Source organism: Procambarus clarkii, chromosome 12 (assembly GCF_040958095.1).
Source record: "Procambarus clarkii isolate CNS0578487 chromosome 12, FALCON_Pclarkii_2.0, whole genome shotgun sequence".
Classification (NCBI taxonomy): domain Eukaryota; kingdom Metazoa; phylum Arthropoda; class Malacostraca; order Decapoda; family Cambaridae; genus Procambarus; species Procambarus clarkii.
This window is the reverse complement of record NC_091161.1, coordinates 42,797,402-42,811,634: the sequence shown is the minus strand read 5'-3', so window position 1 is coordinate 42,811,634 and position 14,233 is coordinate 42,797,402.

Genomic DNA, 14,233 nt, shown 5'->3' with positions numbered 1-14,233 from the left:
ATTGAAAACACATTGATTTTTTATCGTTTGTATTGGAAACAACATTGCCAAATGTCTTTTCTTGGATCTAAATAATACGAAACCTCGCCCTATGATTTGAAGTTAAAATCCTCAAATATGGTTAAATAGTGACTTTTTTCACGTTTTTCCTGTAGCTTGATATTACATAAATATATTCATTTTTACCAATATTTCGATACTATTTCATGTAGTATCACGATACGTGATTTGGCCTTCAAATCTCAGAATTTTGCATTATATTGCATTTTAAGCAAGTTTTCTTGTATTTTGTTTCGTACGAAAAATCATCGAATTTAGCAATATTTTGACGTTTATCATCTCTTTTTCCTTTATGTGATTTAAACAAAATATCATCGAATTAGGCAATATTTAGCCGTTTTTCCACGTTTTTGTGAATTTTCAGTTTATGGGTATTTATTCATTATATATACGATAAAAATGATGCAAACACATAATTGATTAGATAATAACCTTAAATACTTCATTTTCAATCAACTATTTGTTTCTCGTTAAAATACTGAGTAAGATATTTAAAAGGGGAGAAGTTCTATTTTTATTGCATATATCGACGTTTCAGCTGGAATAGAGATGTTTTCGTGTACATCTTCCATCGGTAATATAAACGGAAAATCAAGAACATTTTAGTTAATTCTAAGGAAAACACATTGTTTTTTATCATTTGTATTGGAAAGAACATTGTCATATATCTTTTCTTGGATCTAAATAATACGAAACCTCGCTCTATGATTTGAAGTTAAAATCCTCAAATATGGAAAAATAGTGACTTTTTCACGTTAATCATGTAGTTTGATATTACGTAAATATATTCATTTTTACCAATATTTCGATACTATTTCATGTAGTATCACGATATGTGATTTGGCCTTCAAATCTCAGAATTTCGAATAATATTGCATTTTAAGCAAGTTTTCTTGCATTATGTTTCGTATGAAAAATTATCGAATTTAGCAATATTTTGACGTTTATCATCCCCTTTTCCTTCATGTGATTTAAACAAAATATCATCGAATTAGGCAACATTTTCCCGTTTTTCCACGTTTTTGTGAATTTTCTGTTTCTTGTTATTAATTCATTATATATACGATAAAAATGATGCAAACACATAATTGATTAGAAATTAATCTTAAGTACTTTTTTTTCAATCAACCATTTGTTTCTCGTTAAAATACTGAGTAGGATATTGAAAAGGGGAGAAGTTCTGTTTTTATTGCATATATCGACGTTTCAGCCGGAACAGAGATGTTTTCGTGTACATCTTCCATCGGTAATATAAACGGAAAATCAAGAACATTTTAGTTAGTTCTATTGAAAACACATTGATTTTTATCGTTTGTATTAAAAACAACATTGTCAAATGTCTTTTTTTGGATCCAAATAATACGAAACCTCGCTCTATGATTTGAAGTTAAAATCCTCATATATGGTAAAATAGTGACTTTTTCACGTTAATCATGTAGTTTGATATTACGTAAATATATTCATTTTTACATATATTTCGATATTATTTCATGTAGTATCACGTATTCGCTTTTTGAAATTACGATATTTTATACCGAAAATATGCCAATTACTGAGCGCGCCGATGAGTCACATTCTGCCAAATCCTCCCTGCAGTTTTCAAAATATACCAAACATCCCAAATTCTACACTTGAAACATATTTTGAAGCCAAATTCTGGCTCTCTGCACGTATTCGCAGTTTGAAAATATGACTTTTTATACTGAAATTATGCCAGTTACTGAAAGCAGCGATGGATCACATTTTGCCCAAGCCCTCCCTGCAGTTTTCCAAATTTCCCAAACGTCCCAAATTCAACTCTTGAACCATATTTTGGCGCCAAATTCTGTCTCTCTGCACGTATTCGCAGTTTGAAACTACGAATTTTTATACCAAAATATGCCAATTATTGAACGCGCCGATGAGTCACATTTTGCCCAAACCCTCCCTGCAGTTTTCAAAATATCCAAAACATCCCAAATTTGACGCTTGAGCAATATTTTGGAACAAAATTCTCGCTGTCAGCACGTATTCGCAGTTTGAAATTATGACTTTTTTTTACCGAATATATGCCAATTACTGGGATCAGCGATGGGTCACATTTTGCCCAAACCCTCCCTGCAGTTTTAAAAATATCACAATCATCCCAATTTCGACTCTTGAACCATATTTTGGAGCCAAATTCTGGCTCTTTGCACGTATTCGCAGTTTGAAATTACGACTTTTTATACAGAAAAAATGCCAATTACTGAAAGCGGCGATGGATCACATTTTGCCCAAGCCCTCTCTCCAGTTTTCAAAATATCTCAAACATCCCAAATTCGACGCTTGAACCATATTTTGTAGCCAAACTCTGGCTCTTTGCACGTATTCGCAGTTTGAAATTACGAATTTTATACCGAAAATATGCCAATTACTGAGAGCGGCGATGGGTCACAGTTTGCCCAAATTCACCCTGCAGTTTTGAAAATATCTCAAACATCCCAAATTCGACTTCTGAGCTATATTTTGGAACCAAACTCTGGCTCTCTGCACGTATTCGCAGTTTGAAATTGCGAAGTTTTACACCGAATATATGCCAATTACTGGGATCAGCGATGGGTCACATTTTCCCCAAACCCTCCCTGCAGTTTTAAAAATACCGCAAACATCCCAAATTCGACGCTTGAACCATATTTTGTAGCCAAATTCTGGCTCTTTGCAGGTATTCGCAGTTTGAAATTACGACTTTTTATACAGAAAAAATGCCAATTACTGAGAGCGGCGATGAGTCCCATTTTGCCCAAACCCCCCCTGCAGTTTTCAAAATATCCCAAACATCCCAAATTCGACCCTTGAGCAATAATTTGGAGCCAAATTCTGGCTCTATGCACGTATTCGCAGTTTGAAATTACGACATTTTATACCAAAATATGCCAATTACTGAACCCGCCGATGAGTCACATTTTGCCCAAACCCTCCCTGCAGTTTTCAAAATATCCCTAACATCCCAAATTCGACTATTGAGCAATATTTTGGAGCCAAATTCTGGCACTGTGCACGTATTCGCAGTTTGAAATTACGACTTTTTATACCGAATATATGCCAATTACTGGGATCAGCGATGTGTCACATTTTGCCCAAACCCTCCCTGCAGATTTAAAAATATCACAAACATCCCAAATTCGACTCTTGAACCATATTTTGGAGCCAAATTCTGGCTCTCTGCACGTATTCGCAGAATGAAATTACGACTTTTTATACAGAAAAAATGCCAATTACTGAACGCGCCGAAGAGTCACATTTTGCCCAAATCCTCCCTGCAGTTTTCAAAATATCCCAAACATCCCAAATTCGACTTTTGAGCCATATTTTGGAGCCAAACTCTGGCTCTCTGCACGTATTCGCAGTTTGAAATTACGAATTTTTATACCGAATATATGCCAATTACTGGGATCAGCGATGGGTCACATTTTGCCCAAACCCCTCTGCAGTTTTCGAAATATCCCAAACATCCCAAATACGACCCTTGAGGAATTTTTTGGAGCCAATTTCTGGCTCACTGCACGTATTCGCAGTATGAAATTACGACTTTTTATACCGAAAATATGCCAGTTACTGAAAGCAGCGATGGTTCACATTTTGCCCAACCCCACTCTGAAGTTTTCAAAATATCCCAAAAGTCCCAAATTCGACTCTAGAGCCATATTTTGGAGCAAAATTCGGCCTCTCGCCAGAGTTTGGCTACAAAATATGGTTCAAGCGTCGAATTTGGGATGTTTGTGATATTTTGAAAACTGCAGAGAGGGCTTGGGCAAAATGTGAAACATCGCCGCTTTCAGTAACTGGCATATTTTCGGTATAAAAAGTCGGAATTTCATACTGCGAATACGTGCAGAGAGCCAGAAATTGGCTCCAAAAAACTCCTCATGGGTTGTATTTGGGATGTTTGGGATATTTCGAAAACTGCTGAGGGGTTTGGGCAAAATGTGACCCATCGCTGATCCCAGTAATTGGCATATATTCGGTATAAAAATTCGTAATTTCAAACTGCGAATACGTGCAGAGAGCCAGAGTTTTGCTCCAAATTATGGTTCAATAGCCGAATTTGGGATGGTTGGGATAATTTCAAAACTGCAGGGAGGGTTTGGGCAAACTGTGACATATCGCTGCTCTCAGTAATTGAATATTTTCGGTATAAAATTCGTAATTTCAAACTGCGAATACGTGCAGAGAGCTAGAATTTTTCTCCAAAATATGGCTCAAACGTCGAATTTTGGACGTTTGGGATATTTTGAAAACTGCAGGGAGGGTTTGGACAAAACGTGATCCATCGCCGCTTTCAGTAATTGGCATTTTTTCTGTATAAAAAGTCGTAATTTCAAACTGCGAATACGTGCAGAGAGCCAGAATTTGGCTCCAAATTATGGTTCAAGCGTTGAATTTGGGATGTTTGTGATATTTTTAAAACTGCAGGGAGGGTTTGGGCAAAATGTAACCCATCGCGGATCCCATTAATTGGCATGTATTCGGTATAAAATGTCGTAATTTCAAACTGCGAATACGTGCAAAGAGCGAGAATTTTGCTCCAAAATATTGCTCAAGCGTCAAATTTGGGATGTTTGGGATATTTTGAAAACTGCAGGGAGGGTTAGGGCAAAATGTGACTCATCGGCGCGTTCAGTAATTGGCATATTTTTGGTATAAAATTCGTAAATTCAAACTGCGAAAACGTGCCGAGAGCCAGAATTTGGCTCCAAAATATGGGTCAAGCGTCGAATTTGGGACGTTTGGGATATTTTCAAAACTGCAGGGAGGGCTTGGGCAAAGTGTGATCCATCGCCGCTTTCAGTGACTGGCATATTTTCGGTATAAAAAGTCGTTATTTCATACTGCGAATACGTGCAGAGATCCAGAATTTTGCTTCAAAATATGAGTTAAGCGTCGAATTTGGGATGTTTGGGATATTTTGAAAACTGCAGGGAGGGTTTGGGCAAAATGTGATCCATCGCTGCTTTCAGTAATTGGCATTTTTTCTGTATAAAAAGTCGTAATTTCAAACTGCGAATACGTGCAGAGAGCCAGAATTTGGCTCCAAAATATGGTTCAAGAGTCGAATTTGGGATGTTTGTGATATTTTTAAAACTGCAGGGAGAGTTTGGGCAAAATGTGACACATCGCTGATCCCAGTAATTGGCATATATTCGGTAAAAAAAAGTCGTAATTTCGAACTGCGAATACGTGCAGAGAGCGAGAATTTGGCTCCAAAATATTGCTCAAGGGTCAAATTTGGGATGTTTGAGATATTTTGAAAACTGCAGAGAAGGTTTGGGCAAAATGTGACTCATCGGCGCGTTCAGTAATTGACATATTTTGGTAGAAAAAGTCGTAATTTCAAACTGCGAATACGTGCAGAGAGCCAGAATTTGGCGCCAATATATGGCTCAAGCGTCGAATTTGGGATGTTTGGGATATTTTCAAAATTGCAGGGTTGGTTTGGTCAAACTGTGACCCATCGCCGCTCTCAGTAATTGGCATATTTTCGGTATAAAATTCGTAATTTCAAACTGCGAATACATGCAGAGAGCCAGAATTTGGCTACAAAATATGGTTCAAGCTTCGAATTTGGGATGTTTGTGATATTTTTTAAAACTGCAGGGAGGGTTTGGGCAAAATGTGACCCATCGCTGATCCCAGTAATTGGCATATATTCGGTATAAAAAAGTCGTAATTTCAAACTGCGAATACGTGCAGAGAGCCAGAATTTGGCTCCAAAATATGGTTCAAGAGTCGAATTTGGGATGTTTGTGATATCTGCATCACCGAATTAGGCCATCATCATCAAATTAGGCCATATTTTGCCGTTTTTCCTCGTTTTTGTGAATTTTCTGTTTATTGGTATTAATTCATTATATATACGATAAAAATGATGCAAACATATAATTGGTTAGAAATTAACCATAATTACTTCATTTACAATCAACTATTTGTTTCCCGTTAAGATACTGAGTAAGATATTTAAAAGGGGAGAAGTTCTGTTTTTATTGCATATATCGACGTTTCAGCCGGATTAGAGCGGTTTTACGTGTACATCTTCATTAGTAATATAAACATAAAATCTGGAACATTTTAGTAAATTCTAATGAAAACACATTAATTTTTATCATTTGTATTGAAAACAACATTTCAATATGTCATTTCTAGGATCTAAGTAATACGAAACCTCGACTTATAATCTGAAGTTAAAATCCTCAAATTTGGTAATATAGTGACTTTTTTCACGTTTTTCTTGGAGTGTGAGTTTACGTGAATATATTCGTTTTACCAATATTTCGATACTACTTCATGTTTTCTCACGATATGTGATTTGGCCTTCAAATCTCAGAATTTCGCATAATATTGCATTTTTTAGCAAGTTTTCTTGCATATTGTACTAAAAATCATCGAATTTAGCAATATTTTGACGTTTATCATACCCCTTTTCCTTTATTTATTTAAACATCTTTATTTAACATATAAACATATTTAACAATATTAACAATAAACATATTTATTTAAATATTTTGTCATCGAATTAGGCAATATTTTCCCGTTTTTCCACGTTTTTGTGAATTTTCAGTTTATTGTTATTAATTTATAAATTAATAAAATACGATACGATAAAAATGATATATTTAAATAAATAAAATTTATTATTTTTAAGTAAATAAATATTTAAAATTTATTTATTTAAAATATTTAAATTATTTAAATAAATAAATAAAATATATATAAATTTTATATATATAAATATATACGTATATTTAAATATTGATCTGTATGGATATGGACCCTGTGGGTCCAGGAGGCCATCTGTGTCCCCTCAGATGGTCTCCCTTATCGCAGTTTGTGTCTATGGGTGTGTGTCAGTGTGTCAGTGTGAGTGTCCCTTTGAGTGTCCGGATGATTATGTGTCCGGTTACATCTGTGGTTTCAGGAGGCCATCTGTGTCCCCTCAGATGGTCTCCCTTATCACAGTTTGTGTCTATGGGTGTGTGTCAGTGTGAGTGTCCCTGTGAGTGTCCGGATGATTATGTGTCCGGTTACATCTGTGGTTTCAGGAGGCCATCTGTGTCCCCTCAGATGGTCTCCCTTATCACAGTCTATGGTGTGAGTGTCCCTGTGAATGTTCGGATAAGGGTGTGTGTGTGTGTGTGTGAGTGTCCGGATTTATGTGAGGTTTGGTTCCAGGAACCATTTGTGTCCCTCCTCCCCCAAATCTCCTCCCTTATTCCCACCGTGGGTTCGAATCCCAGGTGATTAGACCTACCCTAGGTCTATGGATCCAAGGTATCCATCCGTGGGCCCAACGGATTTCACCCCTTCCCCACTTTCCTAGGGCCAGGCCAATTCCAGCTATCCAGGGAACCTGTCGAAACAGAGGCAGCTACAGGAGGGGACACACAAATATTTGTGCCCTGCAGTTACACAGCCGTTCCGACAGGCTCGATCGCAATCTATCCAGATGAGAACACGTTCTCCTCCGACTAGACCACGCTGGAGTCGCTGTATGTTTAAAATTTGGTTCCTTTATTTATAGTTAGTATTTTTGGTATTTTAATTGATTTGTTTTATATTTTTAATGACTTAGGTAGAGTGATTTAGGGAGTGGGGGGAGGGGGGGGGGAGGTTGTAGCGTGTGTAGTAGATTATACGAGATCGTGGTTAGTTAGTATTTATCTAGTTGTGTTCACCTCGTTGTTCTTGCGAGGGTTGAACACTGCTCTTTCGGCCGCCTCTCAACTGTGAATCAATCAATTTTTACTAGCTAATAAAAAAAAATTCCACATACACACACCCAGGAAGCAGCCCGTAACAGGTGTCTAATGCCCAAGTACCTATGTACTGCTAAGTAAGAGGAGCATCAGAATAAATGAAACTCTGCTGATTTTCGTTTGCGCCATCACCGGGGGATCGAACTTTGACCCTAGGATTACGAGTCGAGAGCGCTGTCCACTCAGCTATAAAGCCCCCTAGTGTGTGTATTGGTGCAAAAGATAATTTGGGCGAGGTTAATGGAAAGGAATGATGTTTGGTGGCCTTGAAGGCGCTGGAAGAGGGTTGCCAGTTATGAATTTAAATTATAAATTGATTAAGATAGGATATATATGCAAAAGACGTTGTGAGAGATAGCAAGAAAAGTGTTTCTGATTGAGGTTAGGTACTGTGTGATTGACTTGTATGTTAGGAAAAAAGATATTTATCAGAAACATAGATGTTCTTTAGAAATGTTTGTTTGCAAATAGTTGCAAATTATTGGGTAAAAAGCCAATGGTTACCGTACCTTGAACAAACACACGTGAGCACAATTAGTCGACGGGGGTCAGAGAGTGAGAGTGAACAGCGAAACAGTAACAAAAAATGTGACAATAATGGGAAACTATGTCATTCAAACGTATACATGTTAACCATATAAATTACAGTAACACTAAACGCGCGCATACGTACATATGTCAATCAATTTACATAAATAAACATTCACTAATATGTACCTTTAAAATGGACACATACAGATAATTACCGTACACATGTCAGTTTAATTACAGGTACACATAAACACATATAGCTTCACGTGTCTGTCGGTCATGACAATAGTACACATGGATACGAACACAAAACAGTCCATTATCAACTAGTGTGTGTGTGTGTGTGTGTATGTGTGTGTGTGTGTGTATTCTCACCTGGGTCTGTTTGCAGGGGTTGAGCTCTGGCTCTTTGGTCCCGCCTCTGTGTGTGTGTGTGTGTGTGGGTGTGTGTGTGTGTGTGTGTGTGTGTATGTGTGTGCGTGTGTGCGTGTGTGTGTGTGTGTGTGTGTGTGTGTGTGTGTGTGTGTGTGTGTGTGTGTGTGTGTGTATGTGTGTGTGTGTGTGCGTGTGTGTGTGTACTCACCTAATTGTGCTCACCTAATTGTGCTTGCGGGGGTTGAGCTCTGGCTCTTTGGTCCCGCCTCTCAACCGTCAATCAACTGGTGTACAGATTCCTGAGCCTATTGGGCTCTATCATATCTACATTTGAAACTGTGTATGGAGTCAGCCTCCACCACATCACTTCCTAATGCATTCCATTTGCTAACTACTCTGACACTGAAAAAGTTCTTTCTAACGTCTCTGTGGCTCATTTGGGTACTCAGCTTCCACCTGTGTCCCCTTGTTCGCGTCCCACCAGTGTTGAAAAGTTCATCCTTGTTTACCCGGTCGATTCCACTGAGGATTTTGTAGGTTGTGATCATGTCCCCCCTTACTCTTCTGTCTTCCAGTGTCGTGAGGTGCATTTCCCTCAGCCTTTCCTCATAACTCATGCCTCTTAGTTCTGGGACTAGTCTAGTAGCATACCTTTGGACTTTTTCCAGCTTCGTCTTGTGCTTGACAAGGTACGGGCTCCATGCTGGGGCCGCATACTCCAGGATTGGTCTTACATATGTGGTGTACAAGATTCTGAATGATTCCTTACACAGGTTCCTGAACGCCGTTCTGATGTTAGCCAGCCTCGCATATGCCGCAGACGTTATTCTCTTTATGTGGGCTTCAGGAGACAGGTTTGGTGTGATATCAACTCCTAGATCTTTCTCTCTGTCTGTTTCATTAAGTACTTCATCTCCTATTCTGTATCCTGTGCCTGGCCTCCTGTTTCCACTGCCTAGTTTCATTACTTTGCATTTACTCGGGTTGAACTTCAACAGCCATTTGTTGGACCATTCACTCAGTCTATCCAGGTCATCTTGTAGCCTCCTAATATCATCCTCTGTTTCAATCCTCCTCATAATTTTTGCATCGTCGGCAAACATTGAGAGGAACGAATCTATACCCTCTAGGGGAGATCATTTACATATACCAGAAACAGTATAGGTCCAAGGACTGACCCCTGCGGGACTCCACTTGTGACGTCTCGCCAATCTGAGACCTCACCTCTCACACAGACTCGTTGTCTCCTGTTGCTTAGGTATTCCTCTATCCACCGGAGTACCTTCCCTCTCACTCCAGCCTGCATCTCCAACTTTCGCACTAGCCTCTTGTGTGGCACTGTATCAAAGGCTTTCTGACAATCCAAAAATATGCAGTCTGCCCACCCTTCTCTTTCTTGCCTTATTTTTGTTGCCTGGTCGTAGAATTCAAGTAACCCTGTGAGGCAGGACCTGCCATCCCTGAACCCATGTTGATGCTGTGTTACAAAGTTCCTTCGCTCCAGATGCTCCACTAGTTTTTTTCGCACAATTTTCTCCATCAGCTTGCATGGTATGCAGGTTAGGGACACTGGCCTGTAGTTCAGTGCCTCCTGTCTATCCCCTTTCTTGTATATCGGGACTACGTTAGCTGCTTTCCAAATATCTGGCAGTTCCCCTGTTGCCAGTGATTTGTTATACACTATGGAGAGTGGTAGGCTCAGTTCTCTTGCTCCTTCCTTTAGAACCCAAGGGGAGATTCCATCTGGGCCTATAGCCTTCGTCACGTCCAACTCTAGTAAACACTTCCTTACTTCCCCACTGGTAATCTCAAACTCTTCCAGTGGTTCCTGGTTAGCTATTCCCTCACTTACCTCTGGAATTTCTCCTTGTTCTAAGGTGAAGACCTCCTGGAATTTCTTATTCAATTCCTCACACACTTCCTTGTCATTTGTAATGAATCCTTCCGCCCCTATCCTTAATCTCATAACCTGTTCCTTTACTGTTGTTTTTCTCCTAATGTGGCTATGCAACAATTTAGGCTGAGTCTTTGCCTTGCTTGCGATGTCATTTTCGTATTGTCTTTCTGCCTCTCTTCTCATCCTGACATATTCATTCCTGGCATTCTGGTATCTTTCTCTGCTCTCCAGTGTCCTGTTATTCCTATAGTTTCTCCATGCCCTTTTACTTTGCTGCTTAGCTAGCCTACATCTTTGATTAAACCATGGGTTTCTCATCTTCATTTCTCTGTTTTCTTTTTGGACTGGGACAAACTTGTTTGCTGCGTCCTTGCACTTCTGCGTGATGTAATCCATCATATCTTGGGCCGTCTTTCCCCTGAGCTCTGTTTCCCATGCTATATCTGTTAGGAATTTTCTTATCCCCTCATAGTTTCCCTTTCGGTATGCTAACCTTTTGGTTTCGGTATCCCTCCTCGAGTTCAATAACCCTTCTTCAATCAAGTACTCAAACACCAGTACACTGTGGTCGCTCATTCCTACTGGGTCCTCAAAACCGATTTCTCTTATGTCGGAGTCGTTCAGAGTGAACACTAGGTCGAGTCTCGCTGGTTCGTCATTGCCTCTCATCCTTGTGGGTTCTCCGACATGCTGCGTTAAAAAGTTGCTTGTCACTACCTCCAATAGTTTGGCTCTCCACGTATCCTCGCCTCCATGCGGTTCCTTGTTCTCCCAGTCAATCTTTCCGTGATTGAAGTCGCCCATGATGAGCAGGTGGGATCTATTTCTACAGGCAGCAGAGGCTGCCCTCTCAATTATAGTGTTAACTGCCTTGTTGTTGTTTTCATACTCTTGACTGGGTCTCCTGTCATTTGGTGGAGGGTTGTATATTACTGCTACTACTATTCTTGGTCCTCCCATTGTTATGGTGCCTGCTATGTAGTCTCTGAACTCCTCACAGCCCGGGATGGCCATCTCCTTAAAACTCCATTCCCTTCTCATGAGTAGGGCCACTCCGCCTCCTCCTCTACCTTCCCTCTCTTTCCTTATTACTGTATACTCCTGGGGAAACACGGCATTCGTTATGATTCCAGAGAGTTTTGTTTCAGTGAGTCCGATTATATCTGGGTTAACTTCTTGTGCCCTTTCCCTTAGTTCACTTGTCTTGCTTGTGATCCCATCTATGTTCGAGTACATCACCCTGAAACTGACTCTCTTCTGCTTCTTTTCTGGGGGGGACCTTTGGGATCTGGGGTGAGTGGGAGTTGGGGGGACCTGGCACGGGGGGATTGGTGGAGGAGGGATGGCTTGGGGTGGTGGGGGAGAGGGGGAGGGTACAGGGGGTGGATAAGAGGGGGAGGGTACAGGGGGTGGATAAGAGGGGGAGGGTACAGGGGGTGGATAAGAGGGGGAGGGTACAGGGGGTGGGTAAGAGAGTGAGGGTTGGGGAAGCATGGGGGGAGGAGAGGCTGCGGGGGATAGGGGAGATGGGGGGGCTTGGGGGGAGAGAAAAGGGTGGAGGGCTTGGGGGGCGTGGGGGAAAAGGGAGGGCTGAGGTGGGTGAGGAAGAGGGGAGGGTTTAGGGGAGTGGGGGAGAGGGGAAGACTTAGGTGGGGTGGGGGAGAGTGGGGGGCTTAGGGGGGAGGGGGAGAAGGGAGGGCATGGGGGTGGGAGAGACGGGAAGGCATGTGGGAGAAGGGAGGGCATGGGGGATGGGGGGGAAGGGAGGTCCTGGGGAGAGGGGTGAGGGGAAGAAGGGGGGTGAGTGGGGGGAGGGGGGTGGGTGGGGGGAGGGTGCCCTAGGTGGGTACTTAGTGGGGGGCTGACAGGGGATGGGGCAGTGTGTGATGTGTGTGTGTGTGTGTGTGTGTGTGTGTGTGTGTGTGTGTGTGTGTGTGTGTGTGTGTGTGTGTGTGTGTGTGTGTGTGTGTGTGTGTGTGTGTGTGTGTGTGTGTGTGTGTGTGTGTTTGTGTACTCACCTAGTTGTACTCACCTAGTTGTGCTTGCGGGGGTTGAGCTCTGGCTCTTTGGTCCCGCCTCTGTGTGTGTGTGTATGTGTGTGTGTTTGTGTGTGTGTGTGTGTACTCACCTAGTTGTACTCACCTAGTTGTGCTTGCGGGGGTTGAGCTCTGGCTCTTTGGTCCCGCCTCTCAACCGTCAATCAACAGGTGTACAGATTCCTGAGCCTATTGGGCTCTATCATATCTACACTTGAAACTGTGCATGGAGTCAGCCTCCACCACATCACTTCCTAATGCATTCCATTTGTCAACCACTCTGACACTAAAAAAGTTCTTTCTAATATATCTGTGGCTCATTTGGGCGCTCAGTTTCCACCTGTGTCCCCTTGTGCGTGTGCCCCTTGTGTTAAATAGCCTGTCTTTATCTACCCTATCAATTCCCTTGAGAATCTTGAATGTGGTGATCATGTCCCCCCTAACTCTTCTGTCTTCCAGCGAAGTTAGGTTTAATTCCCGTAGTCTCTCCTCGTAGCTCATACCTCTCAGCTCGGGTACTAATCTGGTGGCAAATCTTTGAACCTTTTCCAGTTTAGTCTTATCCTTGACTAGATACGGACTCCATGCTGGGGCTGCATACTCCAGGATTGGCCTGACATATGTGGCATACAAAGTTCTGAATGATTCTTTACACAAATTTCTGAATGCCGTTCGTATGTTGGCCAGCCTGGCATATGCCGCTGATGTTATCTTCTTGATATGCGCTGCAGGAGACAGGTCTGGCGTGATATCAACTCCCAAGTCTTTTTCTTTCTCTGACTCCTGAAGAATTTCCTCTCCCAGATAATACCTTGTATTTGGCCTCCTGCTCCCTGTACCTATCTTCATTATATTACATTTGGTTGGGTTAAACTCTAACAACCACTTGTTCGACCATTCTTGCAGTTTGTCTAGGTCTTCTTGAAGCCTCAAACAGTCCTCTTCTGTCTTAATCCTTCTCATAATTTTGGCATCGTCCGCAAACATTGAGAGAAATGAATCTATACCCTCCGGGAGATCATTTACATATATCAGAAACAAGATAGGACCGAGTACAGAGCCCTGTGGGACTCCACTGGTGACTTCACGCCAATCGGAGGTCTCACCCCTCACCGTAACTCTATGCTTCCTATTGCTTAGGTACTCCCTTATCCACTGGAGCACCTTACCAGCTACACCTGCCTGTCTCTCCAGCTTATGCACCAGCCTCTTATGCTGTACTGTGTCAAAGGCTTTCCGACAATGCAAGAAAATGCAGTCCGCCCAGCCCCCTCTTTCTTGCTTAATCTGTGTTACCTGGTCATAGAATTCTATTAAGCCAGTCAGGGCAAGATTTACCCTCCCTGAACCCATGTTGTCGATTTGTCACGAAGTCCCTTCTCTCCAGATGTGCTACCAGGTTTTTTCTGACGATCTTCTCCATCACCTTGCATTGTATACAAGTTAAGGACACTGGCCTGTAGTTCAGTGCCTCTTGCCTGTCGCCCTTTTTGTATATTGGGACCACATTCGCCGTCTTCCATATTTCTGGTAGGTCGCCCGTCTCCAGTGACCTACTATAC